The sequence below is a fragment of the Salvelinus sp. IW2-2015 genome, unplaced genomic scaffold (genome assembly GCF_002910315.2).
Source record: "Salvelinus sp. IW2-2015 unplaced genomic scaffold, ASM291031v2 Un_scaffold1875, whole genome shotgun sequence".
NCBI classification, from domain to species: Eukaryota; Metazoa; Chordata; class Actinopteri; order Salmoniformes; family Salmonidae; genus Salvelinus; species Salvelinus sp. IW2-2015.
The window spans coordinates 104,400-114,085 of record NW_019943238.1 but is presented as its reverse complement, the minus strand read 5'-3'; positions in this window follow the sequence as shown (position 1 = coordinate 114,085).

Sequence of the window (9,686 nt, the reverse complement as noted above, 5' to 3'; positions counted from 1 at the left end):
GGTACAGAGTCAATGTGGAGGCTATATACAGGGGGTACCGGTACAGAGTCAATGTGGAGGCTATATACAGGGGGTACCGGTACAGAGTCAATGTGCGGGGGCACCGATTAGTCGTGGTGATTGAGTTAATATGTACATGTAGGTAGAGGTAAAGTGACTATGCATGGATAATGAACAGAGAGTAGCAGCAGCGTAAAAATGGGAGTGGGGGGGGACAATGCAAATAGTCTGGGTGGCCATTTGATTAGCTGTCATGGAGTATAATATCTTGGGGGTAGAAGCTGTTAAGAAGCATTTCGGAGTCTTTGGCATTTTGTAAGTCTTTGGCAATGTTTAAGGCCTTCCTCTAACACCACCTGGTATAGAGGTCCTGGATGGCAGGAAGCTTGGCCCCAGTGATGGACTGGGCCGTACGCACTACCCTCTGTAGTGCCTTGCGGTCGGAGGCCGAGCAGGTGATGCAACCAGTCAGGATACTCTCGATGGTGCAGCTGTAGAACTTTTTGAGATTCTGATGACCCATGCCAAATCTTTTCAGTCTCCTGAGGGGGAATAGGCATTGACGTGCCCTCTTCACGACTGTCTTGGTGTTTTTGTTGGTGATGAGGACGCCAAGGACCTTGAGGATCTCAACCTGCTCCACTACAGCCCCGTCGATGAGAATGGGGACGTGCTCGATCCTCCTTTTCCTGTAGTCCACAATCATCTCATTTGTCTTGATCATGTTAAGGGAGAGGTTGTTATCCTGGCACCACACTGCCAGGTCTCTGACCTCCTCCCTGTAGGCTGTCTCATCATTGTTGGTGATCAGGCCTACCACTGTTGTGTCGTCTGCACACTTAATGATGGTGTTGTAGTCATACTTGGCCATGCATTCATAGGTGAACAGGGAGTACAGGATGGGACTAAGCACCTACCCCTGACGGGCCCCTGTGTTGAGGATCAGCGGGGCAGATGTTTTGTTACCTACCTTCACCACCTGGGGGCGGCCTGTCAGGAAGTCCAGCATCCAGTTGTAGAGGGAGGCGTTTAGTCCCAGGGTCATTAGCTTAGTGATGAGCTTTGAGGGTACTATGGTGTTGAACGCTGAGCTGTAGATAATGAACAGCATTCTCACATAGGTGTTCCTTTTGTCCATGTGGGAAAGGGCAGTGTGGAGTGCAATAGAGATTGCATCATCTGTGGATCTGTTGGGGCGGTATACAAATTTGAGTGAGTCTAGGGTTTCTGGGATAATGGTGTTGATGTGAGCCATGACCAATTCATGGCTACAGACGTGAGTGCTCAAGGTCAGTAGTCATTTAGGCAGGTTACCTTGGTGTTCTTAGGCACAACGACTATGGTGGTCAGCTTGAAACATGTTGGTATTACAGACTCGGTCAGAAACAGGTTGAATATTTCTGTGAAGACACTTTCCAGTTGACGTCCTGGTAATCCGTCTGGCCCTGCGGCCTTGTGAATGTTGACCTGTTGAAAGGTCTTACTCACATCGTCTACGGAGAACGTGATCACACAGTCGTCCGGAACAGCTGATGCTCTCCTGCATGCTTCACTGTTGCTTGCCTCAAAGCGAGCATAGAAGTCATTAAGCTCGTCTAATAGGCTAGTGTCACTGGGCAGCTCGCAGCTCTTCTTCCCTTTATAGTCCGTAAAAGCCCTGCCACATCTGACGAGCATCGGAGTACGATTTAATCTTAGTCCTGTATTACCTAATTGATGGTTCATCGGAGGATTTCTTATAAGCGTCCGGGTTTGTTTTGTAGAGATGTTGCCTGTAATCCATGGCTTCTGGTTGGGGTATGTACGTATGGTAACTGTGAGGACGACGTCATCGATGCACTTATTGATGAAGCCAGTGACTTACATTACCGTTCAAAAGATTGGGGTCACTGAAATGTCCTTGTTTTTTAAAGAAAAGCAAATTTTTTGTCCATTAAAATAACATCAAATTGATCAGAAATACAGTGTAGACTTTGTTAATGTTGTAAATGACTATTGTAGCTGGAAACGGCTGATTTTTTATGGAATATCTACATACGCGTACAGAGGCCCATTATCAGCAACCATCACTCCTGTGTTCCAATGGCACGTTGTGTTAACTGATTCAAGTTTATAATTTTAAAGGCTAGATTTCTCATTAAAAAAAACTTTTGCAATTATGTTAGCACAGCTGAAAACTGTTGTTGTGATTAAAGAAGCAATAAAACTGGCCTTCTTTAGACTAGTTGAGTATCTGGAGCATCAGCATTTGTGGATTCGATTACAGGCTCAAAATGGCTAGAAACAAAGACCTTTCTTCTGAAACTCATCAGTCTATTCTTGTTCTGAGAAATTAAGGCTTTTCCATGCGAGAAATTGCCAAGAAAATGAAGATCTCGTACAATGCTGTGTACTACTCCCTTCACAGAACAGTGCAAACTGGCTCTAACCAGAATAGAAAGAGGAGTAGGAGGCCCCGGTGCACCACTGAGCAAGAGAACAAGTACATTAGAGTGTCTAGTTTGAGAAACAGATGCCTCACAAGTCCTCAACTGGCAGCTTCAAAAAATAGTACCCGCAAAACACCAGTCTCAATGTCAGCAGGGCGGCAGGTTAAAGCATTGGACTTGTTAACCGAACGGTTGCAAGATCAAATCCCCGAGCAGACAAGGTAAAAATCTGTCATTCTGCCCCTGAATAAGGCAGTTAACCCACTGTTCCTAGGCCGTCATTGAAAATAAGAATTTGTTTCCGCTTAAATAGTACCTGCAAAACACCAGTCTCAACGTCAACAGTGAAGCGGCGACTCTGGGATAATGGCCTTCTAGGCAGAGTTGCAAAGAAAATGCCATATCTCAGACTGGCCGATATAAAGAACACAGACACTGGAACTCTGCCTAGAAGGCCAACATCCCAGAATCACCTCTTCACTGTTTATTTATTTATTTTACCTTAATTTAACTAGGCAAGTCAGTTAAGAACAAATAATAGAAAATAGACAGCAGTATACTGTAGGTAGGGGTAAAGTGACTAGACAACAGGATAGATAATAAACAGTAGCAGCAGTATACTGTAGGTATCGGTACCCCGGGTAATCTTAGGTTTCATTACATACAGTCGGGAGGAACTACTGAATATACGATTAACGTCAACTCATCATCGTTCCTACCAGGAATATGACTTTCCCGAAACGGATCCAGTGTTTTGCCTTCCACACAATACAATGGATCTGATCCCAGCCGGCGACCCTGTGCGACGCCGAAAAAGGGGAAAACGAGGCGTTCATGCGTGGTCAGGCTTCGGAGACGGGCACATCGCGCTCCACTCCCTAGCATACTACTCGCCAATGTCCAGTTCTCTTGACAATAAGGTTGATGAAATCCGAGCACGAGGGTAGCATTCCAGAGAGACATCAGGATTGCAACTGCTCTGCTTCACGGAAACATGGCTAACTCAAGGGACCGCTAACGGAGTCGGTGCAGCCAGCTGGTTTCTTCATGCATCGCGCCGACAGAAACAAACATCTTTCCGGTAAGAAGAGGGGCGGGGGGTATGCCTTATGATTAACGAGAAGTGGTGTGATCATCATAACAACACACAAGAACTCAAGTCGTTCTGTTCACCTGATCTAGAACTCCTCACAATCAAATGTCGACCGCATTATCTACCAAGGGAATTCTCGTCAATCATAATCACAGCCGTATACATTCCCCCCAAGCAGACACATCGATGGCCCTGAACAAACTTTTATCTGACTTCTTTGTAAACTGGAAACCACACACCCTGAGGCTGCATTCATCGTAGCTGGGGATTTTAACAAGGCTAATCTAAAAACAAAACTCCCTAAATTCTATCAGCATATCGATTGTGCTACCAGGGCTGGAAAAACACTAGACCATTGTTATACTAATTTCCGCGACGCTTATAAGGCCCTCCCCCGCCCCCCTTTCGGAAAAGCTGACCACGACTCATTTTGTTGATTCCAGCCTACAAACAGAAACTCAAACAACAAGCTCCCGCGCTCAGGTCTGTTCAACGCTGGTCCGACCAATCTGAATCCACGCTTCAAGCTGCTTCGATCACGCGGATTGGAATATGTTCCGCATCGCGTCCAACAACAATATTGACGAATATGCTGATTCGGTGAGCGAGTTCATTAGGAAGTGCATGACGATGTCGTACCCACAGCAACGATAAAAACATTCCCAAACCAGAAACCGTGGATTGACGGCAGCATTCGCGTGAAACTGAAAGCGCGAACCACTGCTTTTAACCAGTGCAAGGTGACCGGAAGCATGACCGAATACAAACAGTGTAGCTATTCTCTCCGCAAGGCAATCAAACAGGCTAAGTCTCAGTACAGAGACAAAATCGAGTCGCAATTCAACAGCTCAGACAACAAGAGGTATGTGGCAGGGTCTACAGTCAATCACGGATTACAAAAAGAAAACCAGCCCCGTCGAGGACCAGGATGTCTTGCTCCCAGACAGGCTAAACAACTTTTTTGCCCGCTTTGAGGACAATACAGTGCCACTGACACGGCCCCCTACCAAAACCTGCGGGCTCTCCTTCACTGCAGCCGAGGTGAGTAAAACATTTAAACGTGTTAACCCTCGCAAGGCTGCAGGCCCAGACGGCATTCCCAGCCGCATCCTCAGAGCATGCGCAGACCAGCTGGCTGTGGTGTTTACGGACATATTCAATCAATCCTTATCCCAGTCTGCTGTTCCACATGCTTCAAGAGGGCCACCATTGTTCCTGTTCCCAAGAAAGCTAAGGTAACTGAGCTAAACGACTACCGCCCGTAGCACTCACTTCCGTCATCATGAAGTGCTTTGAGAGACTAGTCAAGGACCATATCACCTCCACCCTACCGGACACCCTAGACCCACTCCAATTTGCTTACCGACCCAATAGGTCCACAGACGACGCAATCGCAACCACACTGCACACTGCCCTAACCCATCTGGACAAGAGGAATACCCATGTGAGAATGCTGTTCATCGATTACAGCTCAGCATTTAACACCAAGTACCCTCCAAACTCGTCATCAAGCTCGAGACCCTGGGTCTCGACCCCGCCCTGTGCAACTGGGTCCTGGACTTCCTGACGGGCCACCCCCAGGTGGTGAGGGTAGGTAACAACATCTCCACCCCGCTGATCCTCAACACTGGGGCCCCCACAAGGGTGCGTTCTGAGCCCTCTCCTGTACTCCCTGTTCACCCACGACTGCGTGGCCATGCACGCCTCCAACTCAATCATCAAGTTTGCGGATGACACTACAGTGGTAGGCTTGATTACCAACAACGACGAGACGGCCTACAGGGAGGAGGTGAGGGCCTCGGAGTGTGGTGTCAGGAAAATAACCTCACACTCAACGTCAACAAAACAAAGGAGATGTTTGGACTTCAGGAAACAGCAGAGGGAGCACCCCCCTATCCACATCGACGGGTCAGTAGTGGAGAAGGTGGAAAGTTTTAAGTTCCTCGGTGTACACATCACGGACAAACTGAATTGGTCCACCCACACAGACAGCGTTGTGAAGAAGGCGCAGCAGCGCCTCTTCAACCTCAGGAGGCTGAAGAAATTCGGCTTGTCACCAAAAGCACTCACAAACTTCTACAGATGCACAATCGAGAGCATCCTGTCGGGCTGTATCACCGCCTGGTACGGCAACTGCTCCGCCCACAACGCGTAAGGCTCTCCAGAGGGTAGTGAGGTCTGCAGAACGCATCACCAAGGGGCAAACTACCTGCCCTCCAGGACACCTACACCACCGATGTCACAGGAAGGCCATAAAGATCATCAAGGACAACAACCACCCAAGCCACTGCCTGTTCACCCCGCTATCATCCAGAAGGCGAGGTCAGTACAGGTGCATCAAAGCAGGGACCGAGAGACTGAAAAACAGCTTCTATCCAAGGCCATCAGACTGTTAAACAGCCACACTAACATTTAGCGGCCGCTGCCAACATACTGACTCAACTCCAGCCACTTTAAAAATGGGAATTGATGGAAATTATGTAAAAATGTACCACTAGCCACTTTAAGCAATGCCAACTTAATACAATGTTTACATACCCTACATTACCCATCTCATATGTATATACTGTACTCTATATCATCTACTGCATCTTGCCATCTTTATGCAATACATGTACCACTAGCCACTTTAAACTATGCCACTTTATGTTTACATACCCTACAGTACTCATCTCATACGTATATACCGTACTCTATACCATCTACTGCATCTGCCATGCCGTTCTGTACCACCACTCATTCATATATCTTTATGTACATATTCTTTATCCCTTTACACTTGTGTGTGTGTGTAAGGTAGTAGTGTGGAATTGTTAGGTTAGATTACGTTGGTTATTACTGCATTGTCGGAACTAGAAGCACAAGCATTTCGCTACATCTCGCATTAACATCTGCTAACCATGTGTATGTGACTAATAAAATTTGATTTGATTTGATTTGATTTGGTAAGGATAGATAATAGACAGTAACAGCAGTATACTGTAGGTAGGGGTAAAGGAATAGATAATAGACCAGTAACAGCAGTATACTGTAGGTAGGGGTAAAGGATAGATAATAGACAGTAACAGCAGTATACTGTAGGTAGGGGTAAAGGATAGATAATAGACAGTAAGCAGGTATACTGTAGGTAGGGGTAAAGGATAGATAATAGACAGTAACAGCAGTATACTGAGGTAGGGGTAAAGGATAGATAGATATAGACAGTAACAGCAGTAGACTGTAGGTAGGGGTAAATGATAGATAATAGACAGTAACAGCAGTATACTGTAGGTAGGGGGTAAAGGATAGATAATAGACAGTAACAGCAGTATACTGTAGGTAGGGGTAAGGGATAGATAATAAACAGTAGCAGCAGTATAACTGTAAGGTAGAGGTAAAAGGTTAGATAATAGACAGTAACAGCAGTATACTGTAGGTAGGGGTAATTACAGATAATAGACAGTAACAGCAGTATACTGTAGGTAGGGGTAAAGGATAGATAATAGACAGTAACAGCAGTATACTGTAGGTAGGGGTAAATTACAGATAATAGACAGTAACAGCAGTATACTGTAGGTAGGGGTAAAGGATAGATAATAAACAGTAGCAGCAGCGTATGTGATGAGTCAAAAATATTTCAATGCGTGTAGCTATTGGTTAACTATTTTACATACCATATAGCAGTCTTATGGCTTAGATGGGTTGAGGTGCTCATGGGACTCTGATGCCTTAACAATGTAACAATGCCTACCCCTGTTAGCCCATGCTTCATCCATTGTCAGGGTGGACAATCCCTCCCCCCCACACCGCCACCCTGCCGGCCTGCCAGTCCCAGGGGAACAACAATGGGGGGAACAGGAAGCAGAAACAGACCCACTTCCTGTACAGCGTTCTACATTTAGACATGTGTAAAATTAATAATTTTGAATTCAATTAAATGTATTTAAACTCTCTTTGTGTAGACTCTCTTTGTATGGACTATCTTTGTATAGACTCTCCTGGTATAGATTCTCTTTGCATGGATTTTCTTTGCATGGACTCTTTGCATGGACTCTCTTTGCATGGACTCTCTTTGCATGGATTCTCTTTGCATGGACTCTCTTTGAATTGACTCTCTTTGCATGGACTCTCTTTGTATAAACTCTCTTTGCATGGATTCTCTTTGCATGGACTCTCTTTGAATTGACTCTTTTTGCATGGACTCTCTTTGTATAAACTCTCTTTGCATGGATTCTCTTTGTATGGACTCTCTTTGTATAGACCCTCTTTGTATAGACCCTCTTTGCAATGACTCTCTTTGCATGGACTCTCATTGCATTGACTCTCTTTGTATGGACTCTCTTTGTATAGACCCTCTTTGTATAGACCCTCCTTGCAATGACTCTCTTTGCATGGACTCTCATTGCATTGACTCTCTTTGCATTGACTCTCTTTGCATGGACTCTCTTTGCATGGGCTCTCTTTGTATAGACTCTCTTTGTATAGACTCTCTTTGTATAGACTCTCTTTGCATTGACTCTCTTTGCATGGACTTATGAGTTCACATAAGTCAAAGAGAGTCCCTGCTTTCTAAAATGTTTGAATCTTGGTCTAAAAACAGTACTCAAATGAGTCCCCCAGTTTTATTTGTAGGTCCTTATTTTAATTCCCTCCGCCTGTGAATGTTTGTGTAGCTGTGGCTGTTATGTCAGCAGCCCTAGGGAAGGACAGGTCTCTCAGCCTCTCAGCACTACAGCTGGCAGGAAACAAGACTAACATATATGTCCCAAAATGACACCCTATTCCCTACGTAGTGCACTAATTTCGACCACTGCTACATAAGGCTATGGTTAAAAGTAGTGCACTGTGTGGGAAATAGGGTGCCATTTGGGACGTATTCAACAATGCACAGCGTACTTTACTCACGTCTGGCCTGGCCTGCCTACCCTGGCACAGTTCTGCCCCTGTTGGGTTACTGAGTGTGCTGCAGAGCTTGGACTAGGGTGTTGAGTTGCTATGTGTGTGTGTGTGGTGTGTGTGTGTGTGTGTGTGGTGTGTGTGTGTGGTGTGTGTGTGTGGTGTGTGTGTGTGTGTCTGAATGTCATTAAAGGGATGCATCAGCAAACAGTTCAACAATGTGAGGATGCAGGAAACAGTGTAAAGATGGGTCTCAGAACAACACAGGAAACAGTGTAAAGATGGGTCTCAGGATAGCAGCTTCATAGAAAACATGTGAGCAAAGATGCGTAATCCAGAAGCATAACCCTACCTAGGGAAGACAAATCTGCCTATCTACGGAACCACTGAAACAGGTACTCTAGATGACCTCCTTTAAAAAAATACTGGACATGGAACAAGGCACTATCTATGGAGGGATAACTATCTACAATCTAGGACACTGGAACAGGCTCTCTAGAAGGAACATCACCTATTAAACAAGCCATGGAACAAGGCTACTTAGGCATGACTCAACTATCTAAAACACTGGACCAGCTGGAGAAACAGAGGCATACTGTCATAGCATAGAGATTGTACCTATCTAAAACTGGAGGAACTGGAACAGGTCTACCTCCTAGAACAGCATGACATACATACTACACAAGGGAAAAAAACTGGAAGGCTATTAGCATGGACTACGTACAGTTATAAAAGCACTGAGACCAATGGACAGGTTACTCTTAGATGACATCAGCTTCTAGAATACATGGAGCCATGGACCAGGCTGCGCTCTATTCGCACGAAGTAACATCACACGAAGTACATAGGAACCATAGGGTCGTTACTCTAAGCAATGAACTTCGATGTCTAAGATACTCAGAACAACACAGGATGAGAGAACCATGGAACGGATTGTCTAAAAGAATGACATCATACTATCTAGAGAGATCCGGCACTGGGAGGGTATATAGATGACCGACATAACCATACTAAACCTGGAACTGGAAAGGCTATCTAGATGCCTCATATTAAAACACTGGACTGAACAGGCTACCAAACAGGATGATAAGATCGACATGGCGTAAACTTGGATCCACTGAGAGAGAAAAAGGCTAGGCTAAAAGCATAACTCACTAATTTAAAGAAAATCGGAGTCCAAGGAACACAACTCTAACACTAGATGACGGAAACTGTAATAATCTAGAAGATGAGTGGTATGATACAAGGAACAAGAGCCTACCTATAGCATGATGGAACCTATCATAACA